The sequence below is a fragment of the Eulemur rufifrons genome, chromosome 18, assembly GCF_041146395.1.
Source record: "Eulemur rufifrons isolate Redbay chromosome 18, OSU_ERuf_1, whole genome shotgun sequence".
Taxonomy (NCBI): domain Eukaryota; kingdom Metazoa; phylum Chordata; class Mammalia; order Primates; family Lemuridae; genus Eulemur; species Eulemur rufifrons.
The window spans coordinates 293,964-309,289 of NC_091000.1; the positions used below are offsets into that span (position 1 = coordinate 293,964).

A 15,326-nucleotide genomic window follows, 5' to 3' on the forward strand; every position below is an offset into this window, starting at 1 on the left:
GTATTAATACAGTTCATTAAAGTAGTATTATAATCCTAGTAGTATTTACCTGATGTGAAAGATTCTTTTAGCATCTTGTTGAATCCTTAAAACAAACTGTGGGGTTTTCTTTTCTTAAGTATTATACATGCTGTGTGGAAATTTAGAAAATACAATTAAATGCAAAAATACAAGGAGGTTATAAAAAATTATCCATAGTCCCATCATTTGAAAACAACCACTTTTCAGATTTGGTATGTATCCTTCCACTGACACTCTCTAGGTCTGGTGCTTTTATAGGAATAGCTCTTGCCTGACTTTCTCAATTATATGGTTAAAGTTCTGATTCGATGTTTCAACTTTTCTTGTTTTTTGGTCTAAATATTTCCCCACAACAAGGCCATAAAGATATTCTCTTAAATATTCTGGTAAATGCTTTAAATTTTGACTTTCACATTGCAAGCCTTTGAGTCATCTGGAGGTTATGTTTGAACATAGGAATTAATTTTAATTTTTTTAGTATAAATAGTCCCCAGATTGCTAATCTCTGTAACTTTATCATATATCAGCTTTGCAAATGTTTTACATTAAATTTTAATATAAAATTAATAGGAGATAATTCATGAGAAATGCTTAGTATCTTTTATTTCTCATCTTTAATTTGGTTTTTATTTAGTTATCCAAAATAAACATTCTTCCTGATTTCAAACTAAGTATATCAACCTTTTTTTTTTTTTTTGACAGAGTCTCACTCTGTTGCCCAGGCTAGAGTGCCGCGGCATCAGTCTAGCTCACAGCAACCTCCAACTCCTGGGCTTAAGCGATCCTCCTGCCTCAGCCTCCCAAGTAGCTGGGACTACAGGCATGCGCCACCATGCCCGGCTAATTTTTTCTATATATATATTTTTAGCTGTCCATATAATTTCTTTCTATTTTTAGTAGAGACGGGGTCTTGTTCAGCCTGGTCTCGAACTCCTGACCTTGAGCGATCCACCCGCCTTGGCCTCCCAGGGTGCTAGGATCACAGATGTGAGCTACTGCACCCGGCTTAGTATATCAACCTTTATAAGAGCATTTATTATTGTGAAAACTATATTTGAGCCAGTGGTTACAAAATTAAGTTTGAGGTAATTTAAAGTCAATGAAAAACCTTTTGGTTTTCTGCTTTTCTATTTCAGATATGCATCTCTTGCTTTCCAAAAAAACCCCACAAAAAACGGTGATATAAAGATGACTGTGAAGGAAATGAATGGTGCCAAAAAGGTGGGGGCCTGCTGCTTTCCAGTCTTTTTTTTCTTCTTTATTCTTGAATAGTGCTACTCTGTAAGTAACTAATTATTATACTTTCATGACTTTTTATGGCTAATGTTATCTCATAATTATTAAAACCATAAAAGGTAGTCATTTTATTGTTTTACGCCCTCATCTGTACCTCACTGAGGTTTTAAACACGATGTGGAAAATGATGGAGGTTTGCTCTGCTTTCTGCTCATCCTGTGACTCTGGGAGAGCTACCTCGCTCTCTGAGCTTTTTGTCTTAAAATGAGGATAATAGTTCTTACCTCAAATATTTAGAAGTTTAAATGAGCTTAATATGGAAAAATTCTTAGTACAATGTACTGAGGATATGCTCAGTCAGTACAGCTTTTATCGTTGCTGTTACATACCAGTAATTTGGCTTTTTCTTGGAGAGCTCATTTTTTCTGTGGTTTCAACTATCACTTTAAACTATCACATTCCAATCTTTTCACTTATTTACTGAACAAAGAGTTATTACATACCAACTGTGTACATTATTCTAGGAACTGGGAAAGCAACAGTGAACAAAATAGACAAAAATCTGTGCTTTTATATGAAGCTTAAATCTAGTGGGAGAGATAATGGCAATAAATAAAATGTAATATTCTGGTGTGACAGAGCTAATATTTTATGCATTTTGCCCTGACTTTTCATCTAGGATTTAAAGTCTGAGCCCTTCCTTTGTTGAATTTTTACAGGATTTACAGTGGTTTTGCACCATTTATAGTCTACTTGCATGGTTAATAGTAACTAATTGATCATTTTAATTTTATCTTTCACAAGTGAAGGAGGCTGCACTTACTAGTCCCCCCCCCATAACCTGTGATACAATTCTGGGCATGTAGTTTGTGTTCATTACATATGGTACTTAGTAAATAAAATATAGAATATTTATAATTACTCTTCAGACCAGCCTTTATCAGGTGGGTTGATTAAAGAATTAAGCTTTAATACCCTAACCCTAAAATATTCATTTTATTTAATGGGTTAACCCCTCTCCTTGGCATCTAGAATGGGTCTGATTATGTCCTGTCTTTGGGAGGGTTGAGAAAATAGTTACACCATTTGCTGTGTTCTGGGGTTCAGAGGAAGAATCCCAGTTGAGGAAGGCTGATTTAGACATACTCTCATAGACTTTATCATTACTATAAAAAATTATGTTGGCATGTTTTCTTAATACATAGCCCTGAACACTCCTGAAGTAAATTTATTTGGTATAAATAATCTTAAAGTAAAATTTTCAGAGCAGTTTATTTTATTTATAATTTTAAAATTTATTTTAATTGAATAAGCTGGATTATCACTATGTAATGGTGTTAAGAAAACTTTTAAAATGCTTATTTAGGGTGTAAAGAATTGTAAACAAATTGAATCTGCTAAATTATTACCTGATGCACCTGTTAGATTCATACCTCCAAATACTCTGAACTTGCGTTCACCAAGATCATGAAGTGACTGGCTGAACTACATCCAGAAGTCAGCAGGTAAGAACTAAAATTATATTTTAATTGGTTTTAAGCTTTTTATGTAAAAGCATAGTTCCATTCAATAACTTAGCTATAGTCAGATTGTGTTACTTTGGGAAAGACAAATGCTCGCATATGTTTTCACTTTGCCTAGAGACCATATTATAGAAGCTCTTCAGGAAGTAAGAATAAATCCTAAAGGGTTTCTGAATGGCTTATCTGTTAATACTATTGTGGAAATGACTTCATCTGTTCTGAAAAACTCTTGTTTTTATTCCTAACTGGAAGCAGAGATCATAGAACATATTCTTTTTTATTTAAATATTACTTTAAAATTTTAAGCTATTGGTTTCTTTTTTCACATATAATGAATATTAAATTAAAAATAATAAAATATAAAATTTAAAAACAAACATATTACTATTAATATAAAACCATTTACCCCAAAATTGCTTGGTTTAACATTCGTCATCTCACAGTTTGCAGATTAAGATTCAAGGCTGGCTTAGCTGGGTAGTTTGCATTCAGAGTCTTTCATGTTGCAGTAAAGAAGTTGGCCTGGACCGTAGTCACCCAGAGGCCACAGTGAGCCTGGAGGGTCTCCTAAGACGGCTCATTCACATGGCTGTTGGCAAGAGGCCTCAATGCCTTACTGCATGGGCCTTTACACAGGACTCCTTGAATCCCTTTACATTGTGGCAGCTGGCTTCCCCTGAGCAAGAGAGCAAGGGGGAAGCTGCTCTGACCCACCCTCAGCAGTCACAATCCATCATTTTGCCACATTCTATTAGATGAAGGTCACTACATGCAACTCATACTCGAGGGGAGGGAAATTTAACCCCACCTCTTAAAGAAAGGCATATCAAAGAATTTGTTTATATATTTTAAAATGACCACCAGTGAACATATACAATACCTTTTTACAACATAGATGAGACTTCTGTTTCCAGTTATAGGTGTGTAGATGACTCAAGCCAACCGTCCACTGAGAACAACTAGAAAACCTGAATAAATATTAAAAAAAAAAAATCTGCTTGAAGGCACTGATGAGCTATCTAGATAATGATGAATTACTGGATCAGGGTACAAAGAGGAGTCTCAAAGTATGCCCAGTGTTTAGGGGTACTTTCCCCCCAGTATTATTTGCAGAGGGGAAGCTAGGAGGGCATGGGCCATTTTCACAGCATTGCAGCCAGGGGGATGGGTGTTGAGCCTAAGAATACTGAGTTATAGAAATGCCCCCTGTATTTCTGGAGACAAGATTTGATTTCAGAAGTCAAATAAGGCTTTGCCTTAAAGAAAAAATAAATGTGTTAGTTCAAAAATTAAAAAAGAAGAAAAAAGAAAAAAAGGGGGGGGTAAACTTTCACTTTAAGCAAGAGCTCTCTGTGCCGCTCAAGCCAGCTGCTTTCTAATGTAAACGATTCCCAGAAGCATGATCCACCCTTGAGAGAGGCTGATTAAAAAAAAAAAACTTAAAAAAAACCAAACTAAGATCTTAAAAAAAGATGATCAAGTTATTGCTCAAATTCAACAGTGCTATATTAGAGCATAAGAGAAAATAGCTTCTCCTAAACAGTCTGTGTTTTGTTGTGTAAAATGTTAAAGAAAATGTTAATAAAACTTATGCAGATTTCATAAGTTTTATTATGAAACTTATGAATTACAAGATGTTGTGCAAAAAACGGTTAGTCCGCCTGACTTGAAAAATTTAATGTTACATATATTGATTTTAATAATGCTAATTTCAAAGTGATAGCGGCTTTTACATCCACCGCTCAATATTGGCAGACTTTTATTAATGACCAAAGACCTCAATTAGAAATTAAGTTAAATGGCAAATCTTTTTTTTTTTTTTTTTTTTTTTGAGACAGAGTCTCACTTTGTTGCCCAGGCTAGAGCGAGTGCCATGGCGTCAGCCTAGCTCACAGCAACCTCAAACTCCTGGGCTCAAGCGATCCTCCTGCCTCAGCCTCCCGAGTAGCTGGGACTACAGGCATGCGCCACTATGCCCGGCTAATTTTTCTATATATATTTTTTTAGTTGTCCATATAATTTCTTTCTATTTTTAGTAGAGACGGGGTTCTCGCTCTTGCTCAGGCTGGTCTCGAACTCCTGACCTTGAGCGATCCGCCCACCTCGGCCTCCCAGAGTGCTAGGATTACAGGCGTGAGCCACCACGCCCGGCCAAAATGGCAAATCTTTTGTTAGACTTATAGATACTGGAGCTGATGTTACAATTATTTCTAAAAGTTTTAGGCCAAAATCTTGGCCTTTACAACAAGTTCCTACTGTTCTTACTGGAATAGGAACAATGACTGACATATTTCAAAGTTGACAAATTTTAAATTGTTCAGGCTCTGATGGACAGACAGCCACTTTAAAACCTTACATGGCTAACATCACTATTAATTTGTGGGGAAGAGATTTGTTACAGCAGTGGGGAGCGTACGTCAGTATACCTAATACATCTGCTAAACAGATTATGCTAAATATGAATTATAACCCTTGTTTTGGTTTGGGTAAAAGGAGCCAAGGGGCTAAGACTTGGGGCTAAGACTTTCGAGACACCAAAGGCACATACTTCTCGGCATGGGTTATGCTATCCAAATTTTGGATAGCGGCCACTGCTACTGAAAAGCACCATTCTGCTCTGGCTTTAAATTGGATATCACAAAAGCCTATGTGGACAGAGCAGTGGTCACTAAAACAAAAAAACAAACAAAAAAAAAAATTGGGTGCTCTTCAAATATTAGTAAAAGAACAATTACAAGCAGGACATATAGAGGAGTCCACCAGTCCGTGAAATTCTCCTATATTTGTTATTAAAAAAGAAATCTGGCAAATGACAAATGTTAACTGATTTAAGAAAAGTCAATGCAGTTATACAATCAATAATCAAGCCAAACATATTGTTTCTCATTGTCCCACTTGTCAATTAATTAATCAGCCTAAATTTTCTGCAGGAGTTAATCCTCGAGGTCTCTCACCAAATAAATTATGACAAATAGATGTTACACATATTCCTGAATTTGGCAAGTTAGGTGTTGTACATGTTACTGTAGATACTTATTCCGGTCTTATTATGGCTACTCCATCCTCTGGAGAAACTGTTAGACATATGTTCTCACACTTACACTCCTGTTTTATATACATGGGAGTCCCAGCCACCATTAAAACTGACAATGGCCCTGCTTACACTAGTCATTCCTTTACAGCTTTTTGTATTAAATGGGACATCAAACACATTACTGGCATTCCTTATAATCCTCAAGGACAAGGTATTATAGAACGTGCAATCAAATTTTAAAAAAACATGTTATTAAAAGAAAAAGGGGGAGGTACACAGTCTCGCAAAATAGAATAAATCAAGCCTTATTTACCTAAAATTTTTTGAATATTCATAAGGAAGATAAATTAACAGCAATAGAAAAGCATTGGAATAGGAGTCCACAATCAGACTCTTTCCCTCACCAGCCTATCTGGTGGAAAGATGATGGAGAAAATAAATGGAAAAAAGGATGTGCAAAGGTATGGTGGAGAGTTTTTGCTTGTGTTTTGACAGATGACAGACCAACAGTCTGGATTCCAAACAGAAGAATCAAACCCAGAGTGGAAACTCGAGGAGAAAAAGTGGAAGACACGTCAGGCACAGACCATGACGTGGGGACAGCTGAAGAGAACATACGAAGAAGCAGACGGGATATTGAACCGGACATCTCTACCTAAAACATCTGTAAATCTTTTTCTTGCCATGATCTGCGTAGTGAGCATGGTGGTAAGAGTGTCTGGCAACCAGACACATCACTATTGAGCATTCTAAAATTGCACCCACAGATATACCCCTTTGTAAGAAAGTAATAATTTCTGACCCTAAAACTTGGGTACAATGGGACAATTGTAGAGCTCACACGGGGCGCATTCTTGCTGGGTCCACATCTTATGGTGTTGTCCTAGACTGGAGTCCCTATGGACATCCTGCCTCCTCTCACAATTTTAAAAAGCTTCATTGGAATAAAACTGCCACCTCGATGTCTGTAAAAGACACTGACCTTAAAAGTCATATTACATGGCTCAATGATGGTATGAGCTCTTCAGCTCCTCATATTTTAGATGGCCCTATTCATGATCAATTGTGGAAAATATCAGCTGCTTTGCACCCTTTGCAGGCCTGGATTAGCACACACTCTGGATACAAACAATAGCCGAGAATGGACTTTGAATTTAAATTCTACTCATTATATTCAAGTTTGTGTTAGACTGCCTTACTTATTTATGATTGGACATGCTGTTTTCCTAGTGACCTGTGACAACTGTTGTCATTATACCTGTGTTAACAATTCTATGAAGTTCAATCCTTATAAAGAAACACTTTATATTCTCAAAGCCAGAACAGGACTGTGGTTACCTGTTAAAATGAATAGAGTCTGGCAAGAAATACCAGCAATGTTCCTTTTGGACAAACTACTTAACCACATTCTTAAATGTACAAAAAGATTTATTGGTCTCTTTATAGCAGCTATTTTGGGAATCATTGCTGTCACTGCTTCTGTGGCCACCGCAGGTGTGGCTCTGCATCAGACCGTTCAGACCACTGAATTTGTTCAAAATTGGCACCACGATTTAAATCAATTATGGTCTACCTAAAAGCAAATTGATTCTAAATTAGCTATTCAACTGGCTGACTTACCACAAGCAGTCACCTTGTTGGGAGACCAGGTTATAAGTCTACAAAAGCAACTTAGATTTCACTGCGATTGGAATATCACTCAATTTTGTGTTACACCTCATATATATAATCAAACTCGGTTTCCTTGGGAAAACATCTACTTAACCAAGCAAATCTGACTGAAGAGATTGGAAACTTACAACAAGAAATATTAAGTACCTTCAGTCCCAAACTTAAATTGCTCTCTGAAGCTGACATTATTAATGACATCTCTTCTGGTTTAGAGTCAGCTGATCCACTTTATCATCTTAAGATCTATGAGAGTTCCACTGTTGTAACTTTTGGCATTATTTTAATCCTTTGCTTGTGTTTATTTATAGTCTGGAGAAAACTCCAAAGAAAACAAGAATCTGGAGACCAACGCCTCACTGTGATGGCTGTCCAACTCCATCAACTTTCTTCAAAAAATAAAAAAGGGGGAGATGTTGAGCCTAAGAATATTGAGTTACAGAAATGCCCCCTGTATTTCTGGAGACAAGATTTGATTTCAGAAGTCAAATAAGGCTTTGCCTTAAAAAAAAAATAAATGTGTTAGTTGAAAAGCTGCCTCGTCTCAGGAGGGCATCTCGCTGATCAGTAGAAGCTGCACTTCAAAGAGACAGCTGTAAACTGGGCCTTTGGTTCTCACCTGTTTTGAAAGACAAGGCAGGCCTTTTCCTTAGAACCAAAAGGTTGCAGGAGCTGACAGGTAGACCCCCAGAGATGAGAGCTGATCATATAGATATGCTAATGCCCAAGCCGGGCCCAGATGGTACCATGCGGTTCAAGTAATTAACACAAAGCACAGCCATGTTGACTTCTGGGATCATCTCTGTCCCCAAGAACACAATCACCAGAGCCAAGATGTCCCTGTTTGTTGCTAAAGTAATAGCCTTATCATAAAACTTACAAGTTTGCTCCAAGACGATTTTATAACTCATTGTTCCCCTAGTTGGAGTTAGTTTAAGGATCTGTAGTAGCCTTTTAGGAGACTTTGACCCTAAAGCAAACTGCCTGTTAGTATGCAAATTCTGTTGCCCTTGGCAACAGGGAGCCTGTATGTACCCTATAAAATACCTGTGTGGAGTTTCAGTCAGGGATATATTTGATGCGGGTAAAAATATATCCATCCAGATACATTCCTTTATTTATTTTCATAAACCTTTACTTTATAAACTATATCTTTGGCTCTGTGTATTATTATTGCCATTACTTTATCTTTTATTTCTGTTTCCTACTATATTTTTCATCCTTTGCGATGACCCCTGCCTGAGAGACCTGATCGGAACAAAGAGAAAAAAAAAAACCTCTTTGCGGGGAGTGCAGCTACCTCCCCGCAGATTGAAAGGAGAATACAATGAGTAATTCCAAGAAGAATCCTTGGAATTACATAAGCAGCATAATAACTGGTAGTTTTTCAAACTAACTTATTTACAAAGAAGTAACTTAGGAATGGCCATTCTCCTCCTTTCTAATAATTCTAAGACAGAGAGACATAGCCAACTTTAACTTAAATAAACTGTTCCTGGAAATTGGGCTTCAACGAGTTAAATTATAACGCATAAAAAAATAATATGTACCTAGTTGCAACTTCAAAGTCAACATACACACGAAAAGGACTTACAGTTTGGGCTTATGTATATCTGTAGTGACAGGAAGAACTCCAGGAGAACTCAGAAATTTCAATGCCAAACATGTCACAAGAGGTCAGAGGTCACATTTTTCTAACTGGGGTTTGACCCTAAAGTAAGCAATACATGTAATTAATTGATGCCTTATTCTGAAACATTAACTTGAATGGGACTAGTCTACCAATCCACTGTTAGTGTAATCATGCTAGTCACAATGTGATCACCTCTAGAAACACAAAGTCAAAGTTACTCAAGACAGAAAGGAAACATATAGGTTGACTATTTTGATTGCTTTTTCCAAGTAGTCAATAAAAAATAAGTTAACCTCCCCAATCACACTGCCTAGGTAATAATGCCAGTAGAGACTAGTAAAAAATCCATATCTGTTTCAAAAGCATGTCTTTAAACTATAACTATTACTTAAAATAATTATAAACTTCTAATGCCATGTTATAACTACCCAAATTAGATGTGCATAATTTGTTTGGATTAAAGAAGAAAAGGAAGTGATATATGTAACTTGATTTTATTGGACATTAAACTATACATGGTATTTAGGGAAATAACATGACAATGAGTTATGAATCATCAGGAATCTGCATGATTGAAGGATTAAATTTCACTTGTTACTGATGTTTTGTTATATGATTCTTCACCCTTTATATCTTGATTAGAAATCTGTAAAACAAGGGCTAACATAATCTTAAGCATAAAAATATTTTATAAATATTTAATAGAAATATTAAGTAACTGAATATTTCAAAGCTTTAATGACACGTATCCAAATTACATAAAAGTGATGAATTCATGTGACAACTATAGTGTTACAGACATTTAAACTGAAAAGAGGACTACTATTACCTAGGCGTATCTTCACACAACCCTCAACTGACTACCGTATTTCCTTTTTTTTTTTTGAGACAGAGTCTTGCTCTGTTGCCCGGGCTAGAGTGAGTGCCATGGTGTCAGCCTAGCTCACAGCAACCTCAAACTCCTGGGCTCAAGCAATCCTTCTGCCTCAGCCTCCCGAGTAGCTGGGACTACAGGCATGCGCCACCATGCCCGGCTCATTTTTTCTATATATATTTTTAGTTGTCCATATAATTTCTTTCTATTTTTTTTTAGTAGAGACGGGGTCTCGCTCTTGCTCAGGCTAGTCTCGAACTCCTGACCTCCAGCGATCCACCCGCCTCGGCCTCCCAGAGTGCTAGGATTACAGGCGTGAGCCACCACGCCCGGCCCGTATTTCTTTTTAATGATAAAATGAGTCAACTGTTTCAATTTTATGATGATTAAACATTAGAAGACATCCTTCCGTTTCTAGAAATGTAAAACGTTTTTACTGAGAGGCCAAAATTCGTGCTTATTTAGTTCCCAAATGAAGACATCTATAGACTTTATGTTATCATTAATTTATAAACATGAGCTTTAAACCAGAGGGACAGCTTCACCATTAATCAAAACATCAGACTTTATCCCAGATATGTATTTTGAGCTCAGATTGATCTTTTCAGTAAAAATACTTTCCATAGCAATGTAATAAAACTTGTGAAAGAAGTTTCCCTTAGGTATTTTTTTTAAAGATTTGAATTATTGAATAAATCTCAGCAGTGATTCTGTAACTTACAGCACCTTTCCTACTTTCTTGGATACACTAGCAGTTCTTTTAAACAAGGAAAATTAAAAGAAAGTGGTAAAAAGGACTCAGAACACTCTTTCCTGGGGAGGTGTGATGGACAGGTACTGCTATGAACTCTGAATGTTGGATATCATCACACTTAGGTGGAATAAACGTCTAGAATGAACACAGATACATTCTCCTATTTTGTTATTGAGATAAGAAGATTATTATTAGTTGCTAAGAGTTCAATCAATTATGAGGATCTGAGGCTTAACTGCTTTAAAAGGCCACAAATTCTACTCGTGGAATTTTCTTTTAAAATTGCAACGTCAGTCTTACTACATTAAGGAGCCTGTATTTGATGGTGATATTGCTGTGGATACTGTGATGTCCAGCGTTATATACAAACATAAAGAACATGCCTTGGGTTTGTTTCTGCTAAAAGGGATTTTCTTTTATTCCTTTTATCTCTGCTTTTGAACTTCAGAAAATATCCAGTGCCTTTAGCAACAACTTTTTTTTTTTTTTGAGACAGAGTCTTGCTCTGTTGCCTGGGCTAGAGTGAGTGCCATGGCATCAGCCTAGCTCACAGCAACCTCAAACTCCTGGGCTTAAGCAATCCTACTGCCTCAGCCTTCCCAGTAGCTGGGACTACAGGCATGCGCCACCATGCCCGGCTAATTTTTTTTCTATATATATTTTTAGTTGGCCAGATCATTTCTTTCTATTTTTAGTAGAGATGGGGTCTCACTCTTGCTCAGGCTGGTCTCGAACTCCTGACCTCGAGCGATCCACCCGCCTCGGCCTCCCAGAGTGCTAAACAACTTTTTTTTTTTTTTTTTAAAAGAAAAATCGCAAGATTTTTGTCAGCTGGAAAGATGGTGGAGGTAACAGTTTTAAACTCGCCCCCAAACCTCCTAGACAGAGTTACTGGAAGAGTAGCAAACAAAACAAAGCAAAAGGCCCTGGGATAACATATACAGTACCAAAAAAATTAAGCGATAAGGAGTCCTGTGAATCCCAAAATTTGAGCAGTCAGGACAAATCTGCAAGAGCTACAGTTGCAATCGGTACTGACAGCTACAGAGGACAAGGAGGGACACGGCGGGGAATCTGGGGGAGCTGAGCACAGGAGGACCAAACTCGCAGCTGCAATGGACAGGGTGAGACACCCTCACGTGAGACGATCCACAGTAACGCACGGATCCACGGTAAAGTCCTGAGGAGCTCGAGCACGACAGTCCTCTGAACACTCAAAGTTAGGCAAAGCTCCCTTCCAGGACAAAGCCACATATCATACAGAAGTGTGAGGAATTAAAGTATCAAATACTACTGGAGTCAGTTAAAAAGACCTTTAGTATAAGAAAGGGTGGTTCAAGGAAAAATGGGGGAAAGATAGAGAAAAACCTAGGAAATCTCAAGAAATATGAGGCCATATTTTTAGCACTTCATAAAACTGCCATAAGAAGAGCATTAGAGCCATGAATCTAGTAAAAGGATTCAGACCCACTTCTCCCTGCTACAGGTTTGGGAAAACAGATTTTCACACCAGAATGACAACAGGAAGGACTGCGGCTCACGGGACAGAGTGACACCCTTATGATGAAAGCGTGTCAGAAAGATACGCCTGCAAAACAGAAGAAAACCAGGGTCCACTGTTTCAAGAAATGAGAAAAGACATTAGGAAAATGATATAATAGAAAAGCTCTAAATCAGAATTATAAAAACTCAGGAATGAGTTAAACATTTGAAGTAAATGGAAAAGAAATTACTTCAGAAGTGAAGTCTAAACTAGAAGCTACACAAGAGTGATTATACAGCAGATAATATCAGATAAACAGAAGTTGCAAAGAACGAAAAAATTAAAAATCAAAAAGAAAAAAGATGAAAAGAATTCAGTTGAAAATTACAAACACAGAAGACAGGAAAAGAAGACTAAACACACTAAAAGACAGGCCTCAAATAATAAAAACTATATATAATAGTAATATAATCATAACTATATATAAGTTTAAGTTTCTTATTCTCAGATATCTGTGTATATAATGTTGAATAAAATATTGACTAATTATATGATACTCTAAAATTTTATTGTTCATGATATCCACGATTCTCACCATGTCAGAGGAAAGGTAAAATTTTAGATAGAAGAGATACATAAAACCCAATAGCCATAAATTTGAATGGAAAATATCAGTATGAATTAATGAGGTGTTTTTATCTTTTAAAAGTATATCAATTTCCTAACTCTGTCCATTCCAAGGCCTAGAGAGACAACACAGTAGCAACACGGAGTGGCCAGAAAGTACTGTTGAAATACAATTTCAAACTAAAAGAAACCAGAGCCCCTGGAAGAAACTAGTGGTTTAGGATGTGTACAAAATGGGCCTTAAACCTTGTCACCCGAGAAAGCAGCAACGAACTTCGGGAGCCAACACAGAGGCTCCCGCTGGTCAAAGATGGGGAAACCTCAGCATCAGTAAGGGTTTTGTCAAAAACGGACTCAAGTATCTCAAGTGGATTTAAGTCCATGGATTGCAAATGACAACTAAAAGAAAAAACCCAGCTGGTTACCACTGGAGGATGCTATTTTGAACACAGATAAATACATAAAGAGAAGGAATTAACCACTTCTACTTTTCCCATGTGAACCATACCACAGCGTGACCAAAGAGCAGATAATGGGGAGCCTATGTCCTTACAGAAGCATTCCAGTTAGCAAAGGAAAGATAAAATTAGATTACCACCATTTTGCAATTCTTAATGAATTACTGGATCTAGCATCAATAGCTACATATATCACAAAACGAGATGACTGACACATGTGCCTCCTGAAAACACAACTCTCCGCAGCCTGTGCAGCAGCCTCGACCCACCCACAGCCCCTGGACCAACCATCAGTTTCCAGGAAATACAGAGGACTGAGCAGCAGGTCAAACTGGACCACAGTGCTGCGATCCTCAAAAGCCAGACTGCGAGAAACCAAATGACCCAGTTTCCCCAATCAATAAATGCCAAATGAAAGCCACAACAAAAAAGATGGATGAGAAATCCACGGATCAAAAGAACAGAAACAAGCAGAACGAAGCCATTATACCAAAGTAAACGATAATGTTTAGGATGCAGGATGCAGGACTGCCTAAGAGGCGGTCACACCAAACCCTGTAACTTTGAATGCACGACTCAAACTATGTAGCTTTCAATTTTTTTTTATAATGGAGTCACCAGTCAAAATAAAGAGTGAAACTTAATGACTACATATGCAATCCTAACAATAATTCTTCTGCAGCCTTCTATAACTTCAGCCATTTCTAAAGTTTAAAAGTCACCTCTATGTTCAGACTTAACTGTAAATAAGCAGAACAACTTGACTTAAAATGAATCCAAGGCTTGAAAGTACAGAATAGGAATATCAGGCTTTACAGCAAAAGATCGGACTTCTGTCCTCGTCCCATGCCACTTCCTAACTGACCTCAGGCAAGCGCAGCAGGCAAGAAGCAAAGGCACTGGGCCGGGCGCGGTGGCTCACGCCTGTAATCCTAGCACTCTGGGAGGCCGAGGCGGGTGGATTGCTCAAGGTCAGGAGTTCGAGACCAGCCTGAGCGAGACCCCGTCTCTACTAAAAATAGAAAGACATTATATGGACAACTAAAAATCTATATAGAAAAAATTAGCCGGGCATAGTGGCGCATGCCTGTAGTCCCAGCTACTCGGGAGGCTGAGGCAGTAGGATCGCTTAAGCCGAGGAGTCTGAGGTTGCTGTGAGCTAAGCTGACGCCACGGCACTCACTCTAGCCTGGGCAACAAAGTGAGACTCTGTCTCAACAAAAAAAAAAAAAAAAAAAAAAGAAGCAAAGGCACTGGGTCAGGCAGTTCTCTGCACAGTCCCCCCTGGAGCCAACTGTCCAGCAGGGAGATAGTCACGACTGTGACTGATGTTGGGAAAGAAGCACAGAAAGCTCAGACGTGAGCCACTGTGATGGGAGGAAATGCTGCACAGCTCTCAGAGGGGATGAGGCAGAGGACACACGGGGAACCCCTCGTGAGCACTTACCCTCGGGTTTTCTTCCTTTCTTTTCGTCCATCTTTATATGACACTAATAAAACTAAGACTATTTACTAGGTAAAATAAATTTATTGATATTTAATTTAGGAACTATGGACCTCACAACATGAAGGAAGATAACCCTTGGCATCATTTAAGGCTACGCTGATGAAGCAAGGAGAGAAAGGAACACTTACTGACAAGCCGCGGTACAACAGGAGAAGGCGTGTGCAATCCTGTTCAACAACCTTTGCATCTTTTGCCACAGGTTAACTTGCGCACACACAGGTGCTGTGAGAATCCAACAGACCTCTGCACCCGGCACTGCGGGGTTAATTCTCTGACTCCCACAGGGCAGGTGGTCACAACCTAACAGCAACATTCACTAGGAGAGTCTGACAGCTTCCTAGGGAACATCCCTAGAGCTTCTAGAAGGATGCTACACATGAGATCTAGAAAGATGCCACACGTGAGAAAAAGGAGTAGTCTGAAAAACTGAAATGGTTCAGTCAAGCTTACATGATTTTAATTTTTAAAAACGAATCCAAAGAACAGTATTGCATTTCAGCAGCCTTCT

At 38.0% G+C, this 15,326-nt stretch overlaps 2 long non-coding RNA genes across 7 annotated transcripts in view; one reads left to right on the forward strand and one right to left on the reverse strand.

The window, feature by feature from the left end:
* The window catches only part of LOC138398913 (uncharacterized), a 40,917-nt gene extending 32,441 nt beyond the window's left edge, over positions 1-8,476 (forward strand). For 3 of the 6 annotated variants that reach the window (XR_011236054.1, XR_011236058.1, XR_011236059.1), the window contains exons 3-5: positions 1,158-1,242; positions 2,624-2,762; positions 6,310-6,925. This is a non-coding gene — a long non-coding RNA (uncharacterized lncRNA). Of the gene's footprint in view, positions 1-1,157; positions 1,243-2,623; positions 2,763-6,309; positions 6,926-7,793 lie in introns of those variants that run through there. The other 3 variants (XR_011236056.1, XR_011236057.1, XR_011236055.1) reach the window with 3 other exon arrangements.
* LOC138398917 (uncharacterized) overlaps positions 1-15,326 on the reverse strand; it is a 60,111-nt gene that overhangs the window by 7,507 nt on the left and 37,278 nt on the right. The window contains exon 3 of the long non-coding RNA XR_011236066.1: positions 3,661-3,748. This is a non-coding gene — a long non-coding RNA (uncharacterized lncRNA). The remainder of the gene's footprint in view (positions 1-3,660; positions 3,749-15,326) is intronic.